At 40.6% G+C, this 26,580-nt stretch overlaps 1 protein-coding gene across 1 annotated transcript in view; it reads right to left on the bottom strand.

The window, feature by feature from the left end:
- The window catches only part of LOC122395832 (MOXD1 homolog 2), a 221,614-nt gene extending 214,668 nt beyond the window's left edge, over window positions 1-6,946 (bottom strand). The window contains exon 1 of the mRNA XM_043393723.1: window positions 6,859-6,946. The gene's annotated coding sequence lies outside the window, so the exon portion shown is untranslated. The remainder of the gene's footprint in view (window positions 1-6,858) is intronic.
- Between the last annotated feature and the right edge of the window lie 19,634 nt (window positions 6,947-26,580).

Here is a 26,580-nt window from a genome sequence, read left to right as displayed (position 1 = left end):
TCGCCCATTAGAACGGCCCTACGTCTCTTTTTTTTTTTCCACGCACGTCCTATCGTTGCTTCAACGCCGTATTACGACCAAACGCGGCCCGTTTTCCCGAGATAATGTCTCCTCTTAAGTGGCGATCGTTGTTCGTTAGAAAAGTGTGAATTTTCGAAGGTTCGTGTAATAAACCGACGCGATAGTCCTCGCACCCGAACACGCGTTCCTCTTCGGCTTCCTATCCCGAAGAGTAAATCAAACGTATCCTACGCGCTAAAAACACGAGTAGCTCGGTCTAATTAATTTTATAAGAAGCGTAAGTCGGGATTTTCTACTCGACCCTCTAGCAGTTTGCCACGACAAAGTTCCGGAGGGCTTCGAATGTGGGATGCATATTCAAGACGCGGAATAACTAATGAGGCATACAGAATTTCGAAGGTCCGAGGGCGTTTAAAGTCAGCTGAGTGTCGAATAATAAAGCCCCGGGGCTTTAGAGGCAGCATTCTTTATGTACTGGAAATGCGTTGTAAAGGTGAAAGTGGAGGGAAAGGTAACACCAAGGTCACGTACTTCCTTTAGCGCGGTCAGGCTCGGTGTTCTTAATCGAGTTGGACGATTTAATTATGCTTTTCCTCCGACAGAAGCGAACGATACGATGTTTGGAGATGTTAAATAATAAGATATTCTTTTTCTCTTTGGTTAGTTGATGGAAAAACGACTAATAGCGAGATAATGCTGCTGGGGATTAAATAGAACTGAACCTAAGACAGATCATTGCGGTCCAGCAGATAGAACAGACACGGGTTTGGACAAATGGTCGTGATATTTTACAAACAGTGACCTGTTGCAAAGATAGCTGGACAACCAAACAATGATGCTACCTCTAAAGCCCAACGCATTTAACTTCCTAATCAGAAGATTATGATTAATGGTATCAAAAGCCTCGTGTGGCCATTGTCTATTATCTACGAGAAACAGTATCGGTACAGCGATAGATTCGTCACAGTTGATCGTCCATGAAGAAATACGTGTTGTTCATCTATGATAAAATATCTCGTTGCTCTCAGAAATATTCATCGTTACGTTCAGAACGTAAATTGGCCAACAATTTGCAATATTATTTTTGAAAATGGGCGTAACAATGCCAGGTAAAATTACCTGCTTCGAACGAGTAATTCGCAATATTCTTGCCATTAGGAATTCGCGTGATCCAACGAGTATTGGTGGGGTTAAATCAATACCAGAACCTTTGTTGGTAATTGGAGTGTGAAGCTTGTTAAAGACTTCTACGATAATTACTGACTAAACAGAGATACGTATTAAAATAACAGTGTTTACCCGTATCTCGCGATATTGATTGTTCTTTAAAAATGTATCGCGTATAAAGGGGTAATTGGATCGGAACGACAATTAGTAAGCATACAGGTACCTTCTGTAACGTAGTTTAACACGTATTATTTATAATAAATATCGACAAATTTAATGAACTCTATTCTGTATAAAATACATGGCCAAAGTCGAAGTTCAACCTTTAAAATGTCTCCGTAAATGTTATCGTACGATCGTTTTTTACGAAGTTACAGCAATTGAATGATGGCGAACGTTCGGTCAAGTGCCCTAACGCTTCCGTTCTGTGTACGCGTTGCCGATTCTCGAGGTTCCACGAGTCGAAGCGCCGGATCACCGAAGTTCGAAACCACGTAGACGGTGCGTCACAATCGCGTCGAAGACGGATTTCGATCGAATCCATCAGAAGCCTTCGCCAATTGAATTCATCCGTATGCAATCTACGTGCTATTAGATCCGTTAGCGGTTCTCCGTCAGGTAAGCCAGCGTTCCATTATCCCCGCGCGTAAGTCTAATCGAAATGCCACGCGCAGCGTGCAACAGAAAATCCAACGAGTCGAGTTTGACAAGCGCGAGCATGAATGCGAACACCTGAAATTCCTGATGCCGCGCGACGCGACAGGTGCAACCGGAAATGATCGTGCGTCTCGAGGGATACGACAAAAAAAAAAACCGAAAGAAAGGAAGGAATCGTAGAAAAAACCCGAATCGATACCGCGGGAATTTTACAGACCGCGAGTTTCGGGGAAAGTTTCGTCGGCTTATCCGCTACTTTGTCGGATACGTGCTCGATCGATGCATTAAAGGACCCAAGGACCGCGCAAGGCTGCAACAAGGAATCGACATTTCCATGATTCCCGTCGAGAACTTTCGCCGATAGGATTTGACAAACGCGACGGACCGGTCCCCTAAGTCTGCCGGAGCTACTCTATCGGCAGGACTGTCGTATAATTCCATTAGTTGCGCGAACGTGGGCGTTCCCACGTTTGTCGCGACGCCCGAGCAGAGAAGGACCGGGTGTCGTTCAAAAAGTTTCTCGATTACAACCACTTTGTGCGATTAGTGCCGCGAAGTATACGAGTGCCAGGTTTCCTCGCAGTGTGTACCCTCGACCGACTGCGCACTCGACGACGAGCATCGTGCTGCGAACTACTTCTAAGTTGAAAATATTTGCGTATATCCTTATTACGAAGTTTCTTGATCGAGGAGACTGTCTAAGAGGGGAGGAAAGTTCGCGAAACTGACGAAGGGAGAAGAAGACGCAACGACCGAGGAAGATAAAGAATTTTCAGAGTCCATTCGCTCTCCTAAAATATTTTTCAACGAACAGGAACGGAGAAGATTAACCCCCGGTCTGTACAGACAGCGAAAGACTTTATTTTTATCCCTATGTATTTAATAATCTGCGCGTACAGAACGAAATCTATGTTTAGATAATTCCCGATGAAATCCCGATGGTCGAACTCGTTCCAGGAATTGCACGAAATTTATTGCCATAATGCGTCTCTGCGGTCCCCGTAATTGCTATAAGCTTTATTCATTTCGCTAATCTTCCGGTCCGTTCGCGTTTAGACGAATCAACTGTCCGCTCGTGTTCCGTCCAATGACGCGACCCAATGCCAGTAACAACCGTACCCGTTAATCCTTATTAGGATAATAAGGTGCACGCAAACGTCATACGGGTCTTAGGGGCCTTGCCAAGCATCCATAACCGGTGGAAGCGGTTGTCCTGGCGGAAATGTTTATCCCACGAAGTGGCGAGATTTGGAACGCTGCCACTTGCTCTACATACGTGAACTGCAGCGCCAAGCAGCCATTCGCATTTCGCAGCACACTCCCCGCGATTTACACCCAGATTGCATTACATGATCTTGAACAAGCTCAAGCCCTTATCTCCGCCTCAACCCCCGTCCTCGACCGAATATTATATTTTACGTTTACGCGGTCTCAGCCTTTTATCCCGGATCGCTCGTGGCCGTCCCTAAACTTCGATTTACGCTAAACCCACACGAGAAAAGAACCGAACCGGATTCGTCTTTAATTTTATTAGCCGTTTCGAATATGTTTTCGCGGTAAAGAGAATTTACGCCGCGATGGAAAGTGTTTTCGTTCGTCGAACCCTGCCAAGAGTTCACAGAGACGAGTTCCAGCCGCACAGACTCCATTTTTTCGCGACGAGCAGTCCATGCGATCATGTTTAATTAGGATTTCAATGAAATATACCGTTGAACGACTCGTTATAATTTTCGAATGAATATTTTTCAAATTTTTAACAATGAGCACTTTACAAAGAAACAATGTGAATCCGAAAATTCGGAAAAGTTTGAAAAATTGCTTGAAAGCAATGTATTGTTTCCGCAATACAAAAGCATTTTTCGTTCGCGTTGGAAATCCGATTTGAGATGGTGAAATCATCCCTTGAATAAAATACAGAAGTTTCTTTGTGGAATATCTTCAAAGCCACGAAAGTTATCAAAGAAATATTTACACATAATTTGAATCCTTCTTTACGTCTATAAAACTACGAACAAATAATTATTGAAAGGTCTATGCTTTCTAAATACTTGTTTTTTGGTTGTTTTTCCACTGCATTTTTGTCAAATGGTGATTTTGCTCTCTCGCGTCGAAATTTCGCAGAAATAAAATATGGTTTTGTATTACGTATAAACAACTCTACTTGAACATGATTTTTCAACATTTTTGGAATTTCCGGGTACGCGGTATTTTGTTGCCGGTACGGTTGACAGTTTCCAAGCTAAAAATTTATTTGTTTAGCCCAATTTCGTTCAAATGCGCAAAGATTGAAAAATTCAACGTGCTGTATTTTTTAAATGAATTCAAAACCAGCGAAACAATGAGTGAAATTTATCAATCGTGACTCGAATTGTACGTGAACGTTATCATGTTTCAATTTCATCAAAATTACTGATCCAGACACAAAATGTAATCAATTTCTAATTAATAAAATTAACGTGTAGCAATTATTTCGTGACGTTAATCGATCGGACTTGCAGGGGAAAACGAGGCTGAAAATTTTCACAACGATTCTCCATACTATAGATCGTTACGCCGTTTACGTGCATTCGATATTCTCTCGTTTTACAGACTCAAAGAAGTCATCCATTTTTCATAACGCGTCTCCGTATATCTCATTCCGCGCGATTACTAATCGTAACTCATTCGAACCTTTTATTATGTGAATGAAGATCGAGAGCGGGGACGCCAGTGTCTATTGTATTTTATGGAAATGCATCGCTCATAAACGAAAGGATTACAACATACACTCGAAGCAGCGGCGTAATGCACGACCGTAGTCAATAAATTTCTAATTTCCTGCTATCTGCGTGGTCGTCTACCGTTATAAGCTCCCGAACGGTGGGGTTTAATGTAAAAATGGAGTCTCTCCCTCGTTTGCTAGAAATATTTCTGGGTATTATCTGTGAAATGTGTCAGAGCTGCAATATGCGCGCATATAACGATATATCGGCCGCAACAACGTTTCCCGATACGGTGCAGGCAAATTACGCGCGTTTCTTGTTTACACGGACATCATAGCTTGAAACGCAATCCGCGCGACAGCCCGGTGGAGGGGGAAAAATGTGTACGAACAATATTATCGTGAATATCGTAACCAAAAAAAGCTGGTCCCGCAAAAAGGTCGTACCAATGGGAAACTTCCGAGCGTCTCTCTCGGCGAGCAGCTTTTTACGGAAAATTGGCAATTGATTTGGAGAATTGCAATTATTCCGTGCTACGATCGACGTTCATTGAAAATGTAATTAACGCGAATCTCGTTACATCCGGCCTGCTCCACAAATTGAATCCATTAAGTACTAAGTAACGTTAAACGGAAAGAGTTTGTCGAAGATCGTTCTAGCGGACGTTCGAACGTGTTCCTGGAGGACGCTTAAAATTTTTCATTTCTTTTTTTTTGCTAAATATTTACTCGCTATTAACTGCCTCGGTCGGGCAGCTCCGCTGTCGCCGATCGGCGCAGAAAAAAGAAAATCGAAATGTGCACGCTCGCACACATACGAAATTGAGTGTTTGTTCGATACGCTTTGCCAAATAGTGAAATACAAACGTAACATGAATTCTTGATTAAATAGCCAACGGCGTATCGCAATAGAGAGCGAACTTTTCGTACGTGAAAACGTCCTTCGATTTTATCATAAATCTGTATGAACTCGTATCGGTGTATCGTCGTACAGTTTGACTTTCGATTTAGCCCGTAACCGTGAATCAAAGTCATGCGAAATGAATCTGCAACCAGCGTTTTATTCGATCGTAATTAAATTTAATTTCGTAGAAATCGTTCCATGAACCAATTATTGAGTGAATTTTATTAAATCGTAATAAAATTTTCGTTTAAATACGAGTTTCCGATTACCTTTGCAACACTTATCGTATGGCAATTAAATGCTATTAAGGTACATTGTCCCAAGGCATACAATAAATGATTTTATCTGCCTATCTATCCATTAACTCCACGTTACTTTAAACATCCAGCAACACTACCTATTCGGCGAGCTTCTTTTCAGCATTACATACGGTCGTCGAAAAGACAAGGTAACTGGATACACCGCATTAAAGTTTAAAAGTTTCCTGGCAGCACACCGCGCGGTGGGTTATATTTCACGTAGTGTATCGCGGACGTGCTTACATGCACGGCGCATAAACGAGCATCGCGTTACAATTCACGAACATAAAATCCGTACACTCGAAAACAAGGGTTTCCTTACAAAAATCATTATTACTTTAATTAATACCGCCATTTATTGCGAGGCTGCACGCCCTGGTACCGTTTAAATAAAAGAAAATGGGCGATTCTTCTGTTAATTAACGAAACTGTTCCGGCTAACGTGATCGTAAACCTGCACGGTGGCGAAAAATCGTAAACATTATAATTGCAAATGAGTCGCAAGATCGTTTCGCTGTAGTAAAACGTACGACGCAAACGTATTCTACATTATCGCGCAAATACAGCGATCTCTGATGTTTTATGTTACGTAGCTACGGTACATTGTATAAAATATACGCTACTCGTAAACAAACGAAACGTTGACTTTTATTTCTGAGACAAAAGAAAGAGCGATCGCAAAGATTCCCTGAGACCTGCATAGTCGGAAGATGGACTCCGTTCGCTATGAGGGAAATTAACAATAAATCCATGCAACCTGCGCGGGGAATTGTCTGCCACAAATAGCAGTGCTTCTGCTTACCTTACGTTCTTCATCGATATTCCTACCTACGCTTTCCCGGATAAAAAGAAGCTCCACGGTTCTCTGGAGAACGCATATACATATCGTGCGCGTGTTCGCCGAGAGAGAGACGAACGGCAAAATAAAGTCTTGTATCGTTTGAAAATCTACTACGATCGAGCGAAGGCATGAATTGCCGAACATTTCGTCACAGACAAGATGTACAAATCGACGTTACACCCAATACAACCGGTCACCCGTGTTGATTCGGACCTTTCGTCCTACAACATGATTCGGGACCAGAGGAACAAAAACACATGCGACTCACCAATCGTTGACTGCGATGAACCTCTAGGTAGACCTCTGCGATACTGCTTCCCAGTGTAGTCAACGAAATCGTCTGCATGGTCCTGCTGGTCACCAGGATGTAGGGACGAAATCTAGAAACTGTAAAGAATAAGGAAACAATTACAATCTACCGCAAAAGTTAAAAACAATTAGTAATTTAATATAAAAGTATCTACATGCTCAAAACTGAGCAATACTTACATTTTTTACTCGTGGAGCATCGCTCAAAACTCCTTTTCAGTGATGCACTGATTCTAATACCGGTAACGAGCAATTCTACTTTTGAAAGGAATAATTGAAAAGAACATTAAAGGAAATGGTAAACTAACGCGACCGAAAATCAAAACCGGCGAACAAGAGGCTCTACTGTCGCGATGTCGAAAGCAAAGAGCCACGATGCTCTGGAAGAAACATACAAATACGCAATATACACTGAGTCGACCTTCGCGTTTGCCTAAGGATCGAACGAAACTCTACTCGAAGCAACTGTGCTTCGAAAAACAGTCAACTAATCTACGCAACAAACACTGAGTCTACCGACCGCATTGCTCGCGGTCATCAAAATTTCTGAAAAGAAGCCTGAAATTAAAAATAAGAAATAATTAAGTAATTACACAGACCTGTATATTTATAGGTTCAGTATTAAATTTAACCGATAAAATGACAAAAATACGTAAACATATATAGGTGCATACTCACTTGTTATAATGAAGTTGCATTTCGCAATATTCCATTTTCAATTCCTTCCATTTGACATTTCCAAACATGGCGTCGATTGCGTGCCGGTATCGTCCCTTCCAGTTGACCTCGAACAATCGGAATCTGTAACAGCAATGAAACACATATTACGATCCAACGCGTTAAAATAAATGTACCTATAACTTAATTAAACATCGACTGAACCCGAAATATGGTCCATGAATCGTTAATTACGTTTACAGACGTCATAATTGACGACGATTATTTATGGGAAGAGCACGTACGAAACATATCAAACATTTTTCGCGATTCCCATTGACTTGAACGTCAGAAACGTATTAATATTAAATAATAACACTAATAGAGAGTAAAGGAACGTTCTACGTGCGATTTGGGACATTAAGATGACAATAATTAAAAATTACGTATCCCATTAGACGCGAAGCCTGTCACAGCACCTCATCAGACAAGAATCCAGTGGACGAATGGCGAACAGGAACGAACGCGTCTATCGCGGGGGTTAAGGGTGGGGAGCAGAGCGAGATGGTCACGTAGTCCGTCTCGACTCTCGAATCTGTATTTCGGAAGATAAGGTTAGATCTTATATCTCGAATAACTGAAAATAATTAAAGTAAATACACAAAATAAATATAAAAAGATATCAGACTAACAATTAATTAATGATTTATTGTCTTTATATCCTTGTGACGTCACAATGAGCAACAGCCAATCACAGGCGCTGCTTGAACATCGAATATCGATCTGGAATTCGATACATACGTAACTAGATCGATTGAAATATATTAATTATAATCATAGAAACATATGATATGAAAATATTAACTTTAACCTAAATTGCAATCAGTTTCTCTTGTTTATACTATATTTTCGAAAATTATATACAGAATTATATTATATAATTAAATACAGAAAGTAAATTAAATAAATACAAAAAGATAGCAATAAGCAATTAATTACTAATGATTTATTATCTTTATACTCTTGTGAGGTCGCAATGCGAAATATCCAATCATTGATGCTGGTTAAACGTCGAATATCTATCTAGTGTGCAACGCATAAATAACTAGATCGATCAAAATATATTAATTGTAAATATAGAAACACATAATGTGTAAATATTAACTTCAAATCTAAACTGCAATTAGTTTCTCAGATAAATGTTCCTTTTCTGTGTTGTGTACCTTTTAAAATTATTTATTTTATTTCTCACTAGATTTCTATAATAATCTACCTAGATTCGGTGTCGATATTATTGAGCTTGAGTTGGTAAGAAATTCAAGCATATACGAAGTATGGAAGAGATGTCACTTAAAACTCAATAGTATTTTTTCGTAACACTCGGATTTGAGGCACAAAGAATGCATTACTCGAGACGTTTAAAACACACTCTTTCGTGTTACACGGACAAGGAATTCGTAAGCCCAGCTCCAAGGTGAAGTCGAGAGTCGGGCGGCCGAGAATATAAACAGAACCTAACCAAGCGTTGAAAAAACAACAAGCGTATCAGATGACAGACCGTGGCCTACGAATGCGAGCAATGGTAAGAATAAAATTACATTTAAGAAATATTGTAGAAAACACAAGGCATAGGTACAGACGTGTAATAGATGAACAGCACTAATAACATTTTCATTCATATAAATTAATGTTATCATGTAATCTATACATATTTTTTGCTTGTTGTTTTATATTTATATCAAAAGCATTGATTAAAATTTCGATTAAAAATTAATATATTTAAATATTACTAAGTACCTATTACGATCGATCTAGTTACGTATGTATCGAATTCCAGATCGATATTCGATGTTCAAGCAGCGCCTGTGATTGGCTGTTGCTCATTGTGACGTCACAGGGATAAAAAGACAATAAATCATTAATTAATTGTTAGTCTGATATCTTTTTGCATTTATTTTGTGTATTTACTTTATTTATTTTCAGTTATTCGAGATATAAAGCTGCGTCCCCACTGGGTCGGCACGGCTCGGCATTTGCCGATCGGCACTGCCGATCGGCACAGCGTTCGGCAAAAGGCGGCACAAGGCGGCACGGCCGTGCCACTGCTATGCACCGCGGAAAAGCCATTTCAGTACACAAAAAATGTACAGTGACGACGAAATAATAACTGGTGCTGCTGCAGTTATAGTAATAGCAAATGCAAAAAAAATGCCTAAAAAACGAAGATTTTGGATGCGTCCGAGTTTACGTAGCAGAAGAATATATAGTGCCAGTGATATGATGAAAGATTTAATTTTGGACGACGTAAACGCAATCAATCTGGAATACAGGTGTAACGGTGGCTTTAAAAATTTTTTCCGCATGTCCTCTACTGAATTTGAACAATTGCTAAATTTAATCGGGTCAAAAATTGCTGCGAAGGACACAAATTTTAGGGAAGCAATCCCTGCAAAAGTGCGTCTTGGTGTGACATTACGATTTTTGGCAACAGGGGATTCATATCACTCCCTTATGTACTTATTTAAAATTTCAAAACAAACAATTTCAAAAATCATTCCAAAAGTATGTGAAGCTCTCATTGATGTACTTCAAGATTATATAAAAGTAAGTATTGCTGGATCACGTTAGTTATAATATTAAATAATTAATCCTATTTTTTATATTAGATTTATTACTATTATTTACAATACAATACATAATTTATTTTACTAGATTCTATCCTATATTTATGAAGTGTCAAAATTATGTTCTATATTTTGTGCAGGTGTATGAGTGGAGGTGTATGCGGGTGTATGAATGGAGGTGTATGTGGGTGTATGAGTGGAGGGGTATGTGGGTGTATGAATGGAGGTGTATGTGGGTGTATGAGTGGAGGTGTATGTGGGTGTATGAATGGAGGTGTATGGGGGTGTATGAGTGGAGGGGTATGTGGGTGTATGAATGGAGGGGTATGTGGGTGTAAAAACAATTAATCTTTTCATTGCCGTTAAGAAACTTGTTACTGTTATTGTTACTTATTACTTGTTAAGATCACCTTAATTTTTTTTGTAAAATTGTATTTTTTTGGTCATAAATCGATGCATCTTTGTATCCTCTTAAAAAAAGTATAGAGGCCTTAAGTCGAAAATTGAATAGTTTAGGAGTTATTAATTTTGTCCCGAACTCCCATATACTTGTCACACTGTGCGACGTTTGGCCTTGAAGACCGTACCACCCGCGGAACAATATAGCCCTTCGCTGGTCAACTCGGGCCTAGCGCTTTCGTTTCGACAAAGCACTAAATTATTTTACAACAAAATTTGCCAGATGCGGAATATTCGAGGACTTTCGCGACGAAGTAACGGTTCCACATCTGGCAACATAAAAAAGCGTAAAAACCTGAGCTAATCAAACGGAACACTGACTTCGTCGACTAGTGCAGGGGATGAACAGTTAGTGGGGGTTGCGGAAAATTCCGTCGTTGAATGGAACGAAAGGCTATCGACTATGCAAAAATATGGGCACGAGGAAAAAATCTTTCGCCTATGACCATATTTGGTTACAAGACGGGGCTTTATGGCCCTGCCTGGGCCTTTCAGAACTGGAGGTAGCAATCGTCGCGCTGTGAAATTTTCCGTTCGATCGCGAAAGAATACCAATTTGTTGATGGAGGCTTTGTTAAAAAGTTATTAATGTTTAAAGTTCCTGTATCTTTGTATCTCGATGATGGTTTTGGAACGAAATTGACATGAAACTTTCGTGCTCTCGTGTCTTGGCACGATCTCTTTTGATGGTTACCGACATCGTGCCGATCGACTCGTCGGCATGCCGTTCGGCTTTTCAAGCCATGCTATCCAAGACGATGCAGTGTTTGGCTTTGCCGAGAAGTACTTAGGGTGCCGATCGGCCGTGCTAGATGACAGATGCGGACGCAGTGTAGACGCAATTCTCGGCTTTTGCCGATCGGCCGTGCCGAACGGCAAATGCCGACCCAGTGGGGACGCGGCTTAAGATCTAACCTTATCTTCCGAAATACAGATTCGAGAGTCGAGACGGACTACGTGACTATCTCGATCTGCTCCCCACCCTTACCCCCCGCGATAGACGCGTTCGTTCCTGTTCGCCATTCGTCCACTGGAAACTTGACTGATGAGGTGCTGTGACAGGCTTCGCGTCTAATGAGATACGTAATTTTTAATTATTGTCATCTTAATGTTCCAAATCGCTCGTAGAACTTTCCTTTACTCTCTATTAGTGTTATCATTTAATATTAATACGTTTCTGACGTTCAAGTCAATGGGAATCGCGAAAAATGTTTGATATGTTTCGTACGTGCTCTTCCCATAAATAATCGTCATCAATTATGACGTCTGTAAACGTAATTAACGATTCATGGACCATATTTCGGGTTCAGTCGATGTTTAATTAAGTTATAGGTACATTTATTTTAACGCGTTGGATCGTAATATGTGTTTCATTGCTGTTACAGATTCCGATTGTTCGAGGTGAACTGGAAGGGACGCCACCGGCACGCAATCGACGCCATGTTTGGAAATGTCAAATGGAAGGAATTGAAAATGGAATATTGGGAAAATCAACGTCATTCTAACAAACGAGTATGTACCTATATATGTTTACGTATTTTTGTCATTTTATCGGTTAAATTTAATACTAAACCTATAAATATACAGGTCTGTGTGATTACTTAATTATTTCTTATTTTTAATTTCAGGCTTCTTTTCAGAAATTTTGATGACCGCGCGCAATGCGGTCGGTAGACTCAGTGTTTGTTGCGTAGATTAGTTGATTGTTTTTCGAAGCACAGTTGATTCGAGTAGAGTTTCGTTCGATCCTTAGGCAAACGCGAAGGTCGACTCAGTGTATATTGCGTATTTGTATGTTTCTTCCAGAGCATCGTGGCTCTTTGCTTTCGATATCGCGACAGTAGAGCCTCTTGTTCGCCGGTTTTGATTTTCGGTCGCGTTAGTTTACCATTTCCTTTAATATTCTTTTCAATTATTCCTTTGAAAAGTAGAATTGCTCGTTACCGGTATTAGAATCAGTGCATCACTGAAGAGGAGTTTTGAGCGATGCTCCACGAGTAAAAAATGTAAGTATTGCTCAGTTTTTAGCATGTAGATACTTTTATATTAAATTACCAATTGTTTTTAACTTTTACGGTAGATTGTAATTGTTTCCTTATTCTTTACAGTTTCTATATTTCGTCCCTACATTCTGGTGGCCAGCAGGACCATGCAGACGATTTCGTTGATGACTACACTGGGAAGCAGTATTGCAGAGATCTACCTAGAGGTTCATCGCAGTCAACGATTGGTGAGTCGCATGTGTTTTTGTTCCTCTGGTATCATGTTCCTGATTCTTAATCGAGACGTACTTCTGGCTGCTAAATCCATTTGACTATTAAAATTATCGAATCACGCTATCACGCGGGCTGACTCAGCGAGGCAAATGGCTGCTAGATCGAAGGTCTCTCTTTTCGTTCTAGGAAAATTTCAATTACTCGCTCGGGCGACGCAATATCGGGTAACATAAATATCGCATTGACAGGCCAGTAAATAGGGATTCATTGTAAAAACATCTAATGGCCGCGAGAGAGGGGTGCCCCGCCGGGGGTCGACTTCCATTCGGTTCCATGGTGGGCTGCGAAGTAACCCCAACAGTACCCCCGGGTGTATCGAACTAGCTGCTGGGGGAAATGGAGTCGTGGAACCGAACAGAACGAATCTTTGCACGTGTTAAAAATATGGCTACGACTTAATATATGGTCGTTGTCGTCGGCCAGCTTTTTTTTCATAAACGACTACGTAACGAGAAGTCTTGGCGATTTGCAATACAAAGTTAATAGCCTCTGTTATACGAGGATTAATGACACAATAGTTAGTCTTTAAAACTTCTTCATACCGAAATTTGTTGAAATTTTGTATTAAATTCAGCTTTTGATAGTTATCAAAATGTTGCATAGCATTTCAGTGATTTTGATTCCAAGAAACTGTCGTCAATCTCGTAATTTGCTACTGCTTTATATATTTTCGTTCTCCATACGCCAAGTTGATCGTTAAGAAATTAGGAAATCAAAATAGACAAAGACGGTAAACTTGTTACCATTTCGACCCAAAGTTCCTAAGTCAATTTCGAAAGCTGTGAAGTATTTAAAAGAGTTAAAGAGTTACTGGGAAAAATTTGTTCCGAAGGGAAACTAAATCCTCTCTTGAGCATTTGATATCGTTAGCGAAGAAACCGATGCGCGTGAAGACGAGCGAATTCTGAAACTATCCGTTCGTTTCTCTCGGAAAATGTAAACAAGGATAATATTATAGGCAGTATATTCGAAGAAGACAATATCGAATTTAGATAAGAGACTTTATGTAAAGATAATAACTTTCAAATAATACAAAATTTATACCGCCTTCTACCGAGAATAACCTGTGGCTTCCCCTTTTTCCTTCTAAGAGTATCCCTAAGGGTCGTTTCGTTTGAAAGAAACACGGGTTTTTTGAGAAAACAAGTCGTTACGCGTTATTTGGATCACACGGTGGCTTAAGTAAATGTTATCTCTAATGCAGGTTGTACGTACAGAGTTACTATAAGCTCGCTTATTGCATATAATTGTAAACGCACGCTGCGTTGCAAAGAGGTAAATCTATCCATTCGATCGTGCACCGATGCATCGTGAAATCGGGTAGATATATCCGATTAGTCGTAAATGTAATTAAATAGATGTCCATCTCTGCGCGTCGATGTAATTCCATTAGGAATATATTTCGTCGTGTAACGGTAGTCCCGGTATCCGGTAACTTATTAAAGAACAGCGTGTCGGATGAGAAAGTAACGATAAGTCCTGCCTCGGTTTTAAATATTAAGTTCACGGAGCGGATGCAACTGTTTGTCCCAGCATCGTGAAAAACGTTCGGCCCGTAACGACAAAACTTTCGCCGAGATCCTCCGTAAAAACGAAGTTCCAACGACAAAGGGGATTTCTCATTGTAAATTCATAGTAGGCGAAGAACCCCGAAAGTGTTTCAGGGCGCACGGAATGAGAAATGTGGGGCGATCTCAGTGTACCGCCTAGGACCAATCAGGTCGTCCTTTCGTCGTGTTAAAACTACTGGAATGGCTTAAACGGTTCTGCGAATCGCAAAGGGCAAAACTATATAGGGTCGCTCGACGTGAACTCCACCCGTGAGCCGTCGTTATTCAAGTGTTACACGAACACGTTATACTACTTACCCCGCTACTGCCCCTTGTATTGCACCGCCAGGAACCGTATTGCCTTTACCCACGAGTACAACTGCGCGTTGCAAGACGAACATATCTTCTCGCCGACGTGAGCCATTTTTTACGCCCAGATCCTGAAATATATCATTCCACCATTAGCAGACACCGAAACATTTAATCGAAAGACTCGTAAAACGACGAATTACTTCTCTCGCGTTTCAATCGATCGACGATGTATTTAACGATGTGAAAATTTCTGGCTCACGGTGTAGTCTCGGTCAAAATAATAAGTACAAATTAGCGGTACGAAATGTTACATCCGCGAGAAAGATTCTTCCCTTCTGGATCGTGCTAGAGATCAACGTGTGTTTCTTTCTTGACGCGGAAACAACTGATACCGGATAACAGAAAAGATTTCACTCTTGTTCATGATAATACTCCGCCACATATATCACGCTTGACACTGCAAAATCCAAATATCCTCGAGCATAATCTTTCCCACTATTTATCATACTCTTCGGATTCTTCTCTCGCGCTATTTTCCGTTCACTTAAACAATCTTGTGAAAGTAAAGCACGTTCGGAGGAAATACTTTTATACGATTCGTAGAATCTACAACTACAGAATTTTATGCAAATGGTAGTCAAAGGATCGAAAGCACGAGCGTCTCGATTGAAATAGCGAATGCTTGGATCTCGAGAATTTGTTCCGTTGAGAATAATGTGTCTTTATTTCGATCAAAAGGAAATGGGAAAATTCATCCATCCGTTAAGGGGTGTAGCTACTCTGACCGTTCTAAAAAATTGAAATCGAACTTTAGACGTAGTATCACAGGCAAAGGTATATTAATATAAATTAAAATTAATTTAAAATCAGAAGTAGGTAAGAATTAGTTTTCAGGGTGGAGGTGCAGAGATATAATATTTAATTTAGCTCATTTCTGATTTTTTATTACAATAAAATTCTTCACGATATTTTATCGGGGACCATTTATCGTAGTAGTGCAGAAATAACGAGAGCGTAAATTCCACGATCTAGTGGTTGAGCCCAAAAATATGTTTCAGTGGGTCTAGAACAATTGATATTGTAGCCAACAGTGCTGCAAGCATTTGCAACAATGAATACACAACTGTTTCATCAATGACAGAAGTTACGAATCTGGAAGTCGGGCTCAGTTGTCACAATTTTTTTGAAAAAAAAAAAAAACGGTAAACACCTATTGACCCCCGTAGAACAATGAGCGGATAAAATGACAAAAATTGCTCGTCAAGCTCGTCGAGCAGGCAAAAAAAAGTTCCTGCGCGTAGCAGTAGAACTAGAAAGCTGACTCTATATATCAGGATATTTTTACAATATTTTTTAACATAAACTTTAGAAGACGTACTTCGTACTCGTTCGCTAAAATTTAAACTTTCTACATCGCATAGTTTTCGTATTAAAAATTCTCAAAGATTGACCGTTCTTCGAAGGGGTTAGGATAACGATACCCGTTAACCGAGTCGGGGGTGCAACGAGGTGGAAGAAACGACCTAATCCGAGCGGGAATATCCGTCGATGGAACAACGATCCGGAACACACGGACACCCGATCGAACTTTTCTCGTTTTCGTTCATTTTTTTACGCGCCAGCGTAGATTTGATTCTCGCCGGGAGGGACGACGCCGGGCGACGCCGGTTTCGCCGTCGGTGTATGCCCATTTATCGGTTGACCCACTCATCCTCGCGATAGAATCCGGCGCACGAGTCCGATTTCCCCCGTAACCCCCGGTTTATTGGCGGGGACCCGATCATCCCTTTGTGAGACCCCATTGTGAGCCATCGGTCCACGTAAACGAAATTGCCGAGGGGCGACGCAGGGATTGAATACAAAAGCGAATATAGCGTCTGGGCGTGACTGGCGACGATTCGCCGCGGCTTCGGCCGTTTTCACGCTACAGTTGCTGAAAAACTGACCCCCTTCGATCGACTCGTCGTTTCCTTACCGATATGCCACCTTTTTCTCGCGGGTTATCTCCGTGACAAATTATCCAACGCAATATCGTTTAATCTTCGACGCGAACACCGCGCCACGCCACGACCTACCGATTCCTTTCTGGGCTCGTCTCGCTTCCACCGTACGTTGCCTTTTTTTCGTCTTCGTCCTATAGATCGTGCGGGAAAAACGTTCCCTCTCCCTTCTCGCGCTGCAAGTTTGACCTGATCGTTTAGACGCTCGGAAAAATCGATCTTTTTATTGCGTTTCTTCGGTACTCTGAAAAGCATTAACAAGATATTTCTAAAAGGGAATTCTGGAACTTCAATTTCGTATTCGGCTGTACGACGATATTATTGTTTTAAAGTGATTATATACAACAAAATACATAAGCGGAGAATGTGAAAAAAAGATATGTTTATTTAGATATTTACGAAGATAAGTCTCCGAGTGCAAAGGGTTAACCTTTTCTGTTAGATTCTTTGAATTCAACATTTGATAAATTAAAGTTTTGAAACGCGCAATATTTTCTGGGACACTGCTCGACTCGGTAGACGCTCGAGGAACGTAAAAAGTTCTCGGCGTACTTTTTTTTTACGCCGTCTTACAAAATAGACAGATTCGAAAAGATCGAACGTGCCTAGGAAAGATGTCAAATTGCAGCGTGTCTGTGGGGAGTCGAACGTTGTCGATTTTTGTTCGTGCTTCTTCTCTCGCGTCGAGCTGTCTCGATCACAAAATTGCAAGCAGTGGAGCAGTTGGATTTAGTCGTTCAATTAATCGGCGTGACCAGCGCGAAAATCAATGAAACACCCGCCGTTTCGGCGGCCACGTTGCCCTTGTTCCGCGACGCGGAATTCCATTTATGTGCGGTGAAAAATTGGGCAAATCGGCTTTTATTGGATACGATGTGTATGCCCGATGCTGTGTGTGTACCTTTCGTTCAATCCCTTTTTGTTATTGAATCCAGAATGAGAAGGTTGGACGTGGTTTGTTGCCGGAAGTCCGCGCCGCATTTAGACGTGGAAATTTTTCGGAAAATTGCTACGGTCCTCTTATTGCATTTACGTCTCTCTACCTTTTCTCTTCGCGGTTGCGAACTTCTATTTAAAGCTCAACGAGCCTGGAACGATGGAAACTCTTCGTTCGAAAGATTTAATTCGATTCCAACTGACATGATAAAATTACTCGTGTTCTTGCGTCATTTCCTTCTCGCACTTACGGATCTATATTTAGGCAGGATTTTCTTTCTTCGAGAAAAATATTCCTCGTTCGTATTATGCGATACAAATATTTGTCCATTTCTGGCGGCATTCAACCTCTGACCAAAATAAAAAAAATCGATTCTAGAAACAAACCCCCTACTACTCCGCGTTTCTTCCATAAAATATATTCAAAAATACTCTACAAGACTCGGAAAAACAATTTCTTCGGTGCACTTTTGTTTTTTGAGTGTCCTCATAATTGGACGCTGGTGTTTAACAAGTTAAGGAGTTTGTCGATTTCTGTTTTAAACCATCCTGTATATTCGCAAGGCTTCCACTTTGTTCGCGAATCTCTCGTGGATTCGTAGATAAACACACGTTCTCCGTATCGGGCACACCGATGATGAAATTCAATTAAAATCGAAACTCTGTTGTTCTTTTCTTTTACTTTGCCGTCAGTTATATGTCATAACAAATAGGATGTATTGATGAGATTTGACGATCCGGTTTCAGTCACTTTAAAATGTTTTTTAGATTCCTTATTCTATTCCGGACGAACCAAAAATATATCAAAACATCTTTCAGTCTCAAATATGATACCGAAAAAATTCTGCAACAAAGTGGACAGATTTTTTCCCCTCCCACTCGTGGATCACCGTAATTGTCTTCGTTAACGAAGCATTTCGAGCATGGAAATCGGTACGGTTACTTTCGGAAAAATTAATTTCCAATAAAAATCCATTTGCAAGCTGCGAGCGCGATACAGCAACGGTGTTTAATTCATTGGCGTCAATCACAATTTAACTCGTTGATTAAATTCGGTGCGCGCGATGGTGCCGAATAAAGTTTCGTTTTTGTCGACGGCGTTTGCTTTCCCACGGGCTTGTCAAAACGCTCGAAACGCTTGCGGTCAGATAATTAACATCCCGATTTTCCTTTGAAATTGATACTTAAAAAATATTAATAACGCGCTTCGATGAAACGTACCGAGTCGAGAGTAGGTCAAATACTTGTTACATTTTGCGAGGGGCTACGCGGAACATTTGAACGTTACATCCTCCCGGTCGAGACGTTAGTATATTCCGAATTGTGCAAACTTTCGAGTGTGCTACAGAGAATAATTCGCGATACTTATAAGAGGAAAGCTCAAACTGTTCCCCATCTCCCAATTTTAACATATTTTTGCACGATGGTAGATTACGAGTCCCCGTTGCCAACAATATTCGATGTACCAACAAATAATTATCGTAACATAGGTTGTTACATGTATAGTCGATCATAAAAGTGTTCGAACACCGGTGCAGCTTTATATTTTAAATAGATATTAAATGAAGAAGAATCTCTGCTATATTCTATTAAAAATCCTCGCCAGAAATCGATCAGTTTCGTTCTAGAAGATTGTCTCAAGTTAATTTCGTGTAATGAAATATTGCTGGAAATATTCGAACATAAATGGATCCACGAATTCTCATTGGCTCCAACAAGAATAAGCCTACGATATAACGAGCTCCGTCTCCCTAATAGCAACTTCCAGACGATGAATCGAACGACAGTTATTTCCGACGTGTACGGAAGAAGAATTACTTCCAGCATCCAAAGTATAGCCACTGTGACGAACTTCAGAAGCCTCCTCATTGCCATGGGGTCTCTTCTTAACGACTCGCCATCGGTGGGCGCAATCTTCGTACGGTATAAAGATGGATTAAGCCTACGACTCCCAATTTGATCCTGGTGAATCGAATTATCCTCGGGATCAGTGCGGGAGGCGTGCTGTGTGTACGTGATCCTGAAATTTTATGAACGCGATTAGTCACTGGCGGTCGTGACCACTCTCGGTTCCCTAAATCTGAAATCGTCAATAGTAACAAATCAGTGGTTGGTCTGAAACGAAACTTATCAATAATTGGCAACCCCACGATCCTTCAATAAACTATCTAAAATAGGCATATTAACTCTCTATCGCATGAATTTTAATTTACTATTTCCAAATTATGGAAAGAGACCCCATGAATTCGAGTAGCATGGAAAAACAAACATATAATTTAATATTGCAGGGATTTTAATTTGCTTTTGATAAAATACAGAGATAAAAACCATGAATTAATTAGCCTTTGATTATAATGTTTTCGACGATAAGTTCAGTTCTCTGTTGTAAAAATAAATTTACGATAATAATGAAATTACGAAACGTTAATAAGGGAAGTAAAAAATCTATAAAGTTTTGCGTTTTAATTTGCTTCCGACATTGATGAAAAAGTGGTCCATGAATTGATCAACATTTAATTACATTTAACTTTAACAAGCTGCACTCGGTACTTTCCTAAATCTCGATCGATTTTCTGTACGTACTACGCAAATCCCGTATTATTTTTGCGAAATTAAAAATTTAGGACTCATGTAGGAATACGGGGGCGTCCAGAATCAGTTCTACGACGGTCCTGTGAATTTTATAAGACATTTCAGGGCTAACGAATTCCATTATAAATTTTTCGATCCAGGCTTTAATAGACATCACTCGTGTACGTGTCACATCCACTTACACGACAGATCATGATTTATTCAAGAGCAGTTACCGAATGCATAACGTTCTACATTCCAAAGTGCGCTTCATGAACATGCTAATGTCCACTCAGCTAAAATAAATCCACGAGTATAAATTTTAAACAGGAATACCAGATGATCTTCGTCAGAACCTGATAAGAAGTCGGAGAACTTCCGACGGACTTATCGGGAAATTTTTCATTATCCCTGTAAGAATTAAGCATTCGATCGTCCGAGTCTCTAAGTACACGAAGAATCGTATCGTAACACAAAGAGATATTACCGTTTCCGGTAATGGACTTCTGGAAGAGGAGAAAGGGTAAGAAGTTTTGATAAGCCGCTTACAGGGAATTGAAAAGGCATCGATTGGCTTTGAACCGTCAGCGCGATTGATAATCCTCTTAAATTTCGAGGACCGTCGCTTATTAAAAGGTTACACCACTGTGGGAGTCTGTAAAAAATTAATTTTTAAAACAGTTTTCGTTTCTTAAGCGAAAGTTTCCAGGATTATTTACCACCTAATCCCACGCGTAAACTCGAAAAAAATAACTTGTCGTTCGAAGGCGAGAAACCTTTCGTTTTTACAAAAAATCGTACGAGTTGTTTTTGCATTTTTTTTCGCTCGTACTGCAATTGTTAGGGCATCCTGGGTTGATACGACCGGTATTATGAACGCGACACACCCACGTGCCGGCTTCGTGGCGCCTTTAGATATTTTCTGGGACCGAAATGGCGGCGAACGCGGCCCACGAGTGACCATCGAGACGTTAAACTTGGGTTCGTAGCAATTGTAACGGGCATCGCCGTCCGCGTGAGTTACAGTACGGTAGATTTCCGGTTTCTTATCCCACGCGGCCGCCATTGTAACGCCGGGTGGTAACCAGAATCGTGTTTTGTACTGCTGCGATATTTTACCTGGCTATGACACACCGAAAGAAGGAGCAGTCTCACCACCGTGCACGCAAAATGGTGGGGGTAGAGGGCGTAAAGAGAGAGGAATACGTCGTACAAATGGGTTGTCATTCATTTTCACTGGCTACCTCCGGATTCTGATTCATGCCTCCCGCCGTTTCATATTACTCATATAAAAGGAACGCGTGTGCAGCTCAAACAAAGCTCGATTCACCTGACGCGGAGTTTTGCGTTCCGAGCATCGACCGCTGCGCCGCATAATGTTGTAAAGCAAATAACCAACCGCGAGAAAATTATAATTTCCATCGTTTTCAGTTTTTTACTTTTCAATCTCTTCGAGTTTCCACGCCTCTAAAGATATTTAATTAGAATACTTTTCTACGCATGCAATTTGTTTAGCAGATTGGCTGTAACGTTGTTCAAATATCGCTGACAGGATTTAATTAGCTACTCCCAGCTCATAATAGAATCCTTCCTTAGACGTTAAATTTCTTTGCCACCTTCGCAGTAATAAACAATTAAGCATTTAACTTTAATTATATTTGCTTCTAGATGTTACATAATAACGAACAAAGGTCCTATTATGAAGGATCTATTGTTGGAATAGAAGGGGAAATTTGATCTCCACATTCTCTACATACTTCATACCAGAAATTACTTTTTGCCCATTACCTTCAATATTAATTGGTATATTAAAATTATACAGTTTTATTATACAGTGCCTAAATTATTCTCAACAAAGATACCTTAACATCGTACGATTTCACGTCGAGAATTCCTGCGGAATAAATACAAATATACGAAACACGCGCAAGGATAGAAGTTGAAACATAACCGCGGATCTATGAATCCGGGTAATTCGAGGACTCGCTGTACACGAGCGCGCGGCTACGATAAAATTGAAACTCGATGTTGGTTCTCTGGTGCGAGAAAGTTTCGGAGCACCAGGTATCGAAGGAACGAATAATGAAGAATAATGGTTCGAGAACCGCGGCGATGTAATGAGCTTAAACCGTGCACAATATTTCGTTTTAAAAAGTATAACCGTGGTAGCCTCGGTGCACGGATAATGTACGTACTTTCATTTACTTCTTCTTTGGCTCCTCGTCAAAAGTTCTTTCCCATTTTTTCCTCGTTATAGAAAAAAAAAAAGAAAAACGAAAAAAATGAAAAGTAAAAGAAGAAAAACGAAAGATGGGAGAGGAGATGGATAGAGAGAGAAGAAGAATGCAAATTGACGTTGGCTCGTTTGCATAATTCAATCATTTATGCTATCCCCTCGATCGATAATGCGAGAAGTTGCATAATACATTTTTTATTAAGCGCGCACCGCGCAGACAACGGGCGCGGCCGTTTGTGCGAGTCGGCCATCAAATATGCAATAAATTTCCGCGGGTGTAAATATTTCAGCGCGTTTAACAAATCTCCGCGGCGAACTGTCCGTACTAAAACCGCAATTTCCTGTCGCTACATAAATGTCGAAAATCCTGTAAACGACGTTTTAATTAGAGACTTGCGTTCAACCGGCTAAACACAGCTCGGCCGTCATTTGTGCTCGCGTCAATTATCATTTAAATAGTACCCGTTAAATTGCACATGTATTATACACGTATACGTGTCGTGCTTTCATAATTTACACTCTTTAATGAATGTTTACCCGCGAACGGCGACGGATAATGAGTTTACTTTCGCGTGAACGGGCTTTTCCTCTTTTTATTCGTCGATTCTGTCGTTTCGATTTTTAGAAACGTCCAGCCAACAACGACGTACCCGATTCCCCGAAATTTTTCATCGATCGGATCCAGTCAGTTGACGAAACTTTTCCGTAGCTCTTTATTAACTAACAATAGCAAGTTTCGCGCGGAACCCGCGGCAGATTTGTGCTCATTAGGCTCCCTCGAAGATTGTACGATGTTCTATAGAAAGTTCGTTGCGTACGTTCGTAGGCACGGTTGCCAGAAAACTTTGCCGAACTTTCGAAGACGGTCCCGGTACGCGTCGGGAACATAATGTGTTACTTGTTCTACATTGCTTGCCCTGAAACATCGAAATATAACGTGAAACCGTGAAACAGGGCAAATTGGATACACAGAATTTCCGAAATTATTAGGATCTGCAAGTTAACTCGATTATATCTATTATTATTCTTATAAAGGTGATAGATTATTTCATTTTTACTTAAAACGCGCAAAGACGTATGAAATAACCAGGTAGTTTATGCGTTCGAGTGAAATACCGTATATGAGACATTTATAGTCTCGTGGTTTCAAATCCCTATAAAATTTGTCAATTCGAAAAATATTGCGAACACGAGGTAACGATCGATTCTCATTGAAAAATTGTCGAGGCAACGTACCTAGTACATTTTTCATTTTAACCGTTCCCAACGCAAATCCTCGTACGTCTTGCTCGTCGTTGTAATGGAAAGAGATAAAGGTACCGCGAAGCATCGTGCAGCGATACGGTTATAATTTTTCTCCGAGAAAATTGAATCGAGATGAATGTCGTCGTACAGTGCAGCGGCATGTCGGCTGGTGAAACACGAACGGAGAGACTAAAGGCGCTCCGGACGGAACTCGCTAGTCTGAAAATCCCCTCGGGAGGGTTGAAATCTACTTCTCCCCGGCGTAGTTCTCCTCTCCTAATTCTGAGTTCCATCACATTGATTCTGGCCTCCCTTCTAGACCTCTATCAGCATATACAAAGAGGGTCCAATTTATAAACTGCCCGCAGATTCACCCGCCTGTGGTGCTTGATTAGATGTCCCCGCGATTGAATATATCTTGATGATAATTGGGGTACAAGATTTCAGAAGGAACGGAACGCGTGTATTTTCAATTAAGCACATTGTGACGGACCGAAAGTCGTAGCGTTTTTTCCCCTGGCTACGACTAGATACAAAACACGACCCAACGAAGGGGATTTTCTATCCTGTTGGCAAAAAAAAATAGATCATATTCACTATGTCGTGAAGTATTATCAAACTCCAGCAGACTGCATTTATAATTAATATTATTTTTCTGTATAGAATAGAGATAATTAAATGATAAACCTTTCTATATCTTTGACGGAAAGAGGATTCCTTCGAATAGCTACATAGCCCGTAATACCTTCCGAGGTCTGTAATAACCGTGTCCATCAATTTTCCTCTTTGTTTTCTTTCTAAACCTCCGATATTTTTTTTCTCGCATTGCTCAGCTTCCTTCAAACATTTAACACGCTTTTGTAAATTCTTTGTGTAGCCTTCAGTTACAGAACATGTTACAGGAAAAAGGTACAATTGATTTTTTCGCCCAAGACACGAGGAAATTCCCCCTAACGATCAACGCGTGTAGCAATGCGTCGTTCTTGTTCCCGTGACGCGTTGTCGTGCGCTGGAAATGTTAATTCAACGCTAGATCGTCAGGAACGATTATACGCGACGTGGACCGACGTTAAAAATAATACCCGAGGTATTTAAGTTAAATCGTACCACGCGAAACTGTTATTGTGAATTTAAAGATATGCGTGGAATCGAGCGACCGACCGGGAACTGTTACGAGAGGCAAACGTAAAACGCGTAAAAGATTCCCAAACTTAGATACAGATAAGCGATAAGTCTGAAATATACTCCCACGGTTATTATATTTCGACGAATAATATTTTAAAGAATTACAAAATTATTTTTCCACCTAACGTTACAAACTTGTCCCTTTCCCCTCTTGGGATTGGCGCAGACGCCGAGAGATTTCAATTGAGGAAAATGCAGAAAATCGGTACGTTAAACGGCTTTCGAACGATTCGTATTCAAAATCTCGTTCTCTATGGAATGCGTCGCGTTGAAAAATTTTCGCCAGCATTTTCTCTGCGTTTACTTTTGACGCGATAAAACGTTTCGAATGTATTTTCCCCGATGGAAATTCCATTCGAGTAACTCTCTTACGAAAGTTCGTGGAACACGGTTTTTTTTTCTGCCAACTGCAATTCGATAGCAGTTTACTTGCCCCAATAATTCTCTTTCGTTGTTCGAAATTCGTTTTCGTTGAACCACCCCCGCCCCCTCATCGGGTTCGGAATTGATTCGATGTTGAATCACTTGAACGTAGGGGTTACGACGCTACACAAAATAGATATGTATATATGCGAATCTATTCAGCAACTTAGATCCCCCGTTCTGATAACACTGCGTCACTCTTCTACAGGGTAGTTCGAGATATGATTTATACGTATACTTCCCATCGTTTCTAAGTTGAGAAGATAACGTACGAACAAGTAATTGGACGTTAGCCAAGAATAGTTCCGGGATATCTTGTTTAGATATACAAAACTTGGTTTTATTAATAATATCCCCGTTTATCTTCGCGGATACTAAATGGAACGTATCGTTATATTCATCAGGTTTCAGTTTTTAATTGAAATTTCGTGTTAGAAAAATACATGGTACGTTCTTACAAAGTATGTCATTAAAAGTGGAAAACTGTGTCACTTAATATATGAATAAAAACGCGATCCCGGTACAACTGCACTTTGCAACTACAGGCACGCGTGTAAATGCATAACGATGCCATAGAAAGTTGAAGCGTTAAAAATAATTTAATTCCGGCCGGTTACTTTAGTCTCGTAATGAGCAATTTGAAGTTTTCGCGGCTCGAGCTCTTACAATCATTTTCCACGCGAAGCTGCAATATTAAAATTTTCCCGCGATTCGATACCATAAAAAATTCGTATCGCGACACCGATATTCCGGCGTTTAAATAATTACCGTGACGTAATATTTCGCATCTCGTTAACTACCTAAGTCGCCGAGTACAATGGCCACGATCCTTTCCAGACTTCTGCGCTTTCATAAATAAACAACGAGTCGTCGACGAGAGTCGCGACCGAGAGGGAAATATGAATTCTTGAAATCCTTTTACGTAAAGTAGGTCTGAGGATCGCGTTTAAGCGCTAAACAAAGAATCGTTACCTGCCTCCCATTTATGCCTCAATGAGTTAAATGATAGTCGCTTGTAAAGCAGAAGTACGCCTCATAACCGACTATCATTTAACTCGCCGAACCGAGCCGCTTTCAGTTCAATATTGAGAACATTCCGACGCTTTACTCGACCAAGTTCGGGATCTTTTAATACAGCGTTAAAGCCGCGGACCTTCGAATCCGCTCTCAACTTTGCCCTTTGTCGTCACTCGGTGCAGTTAAGTCA

Source organism: Colletes gigas, unplaced genomic scaffold (assembly GCF_013123115.1).
Source record: "Colletes gigas isolate AHSC1104 unplaced genomic scaffold, ASM1312311v1 Colletes_gigas_Sc00006, whole genome shotgun sequence".
Lineage (NCBI taxonomy): Eukaryota > Metazoa > Arthropoda > Insecta > Hymenoptera > Colletidae > Colletes > Colletes gigas.
Note: the sequence above shows the minus strand (reverse complement) of the source record. Positions and strands in the feature narration are given on the sequence as shown.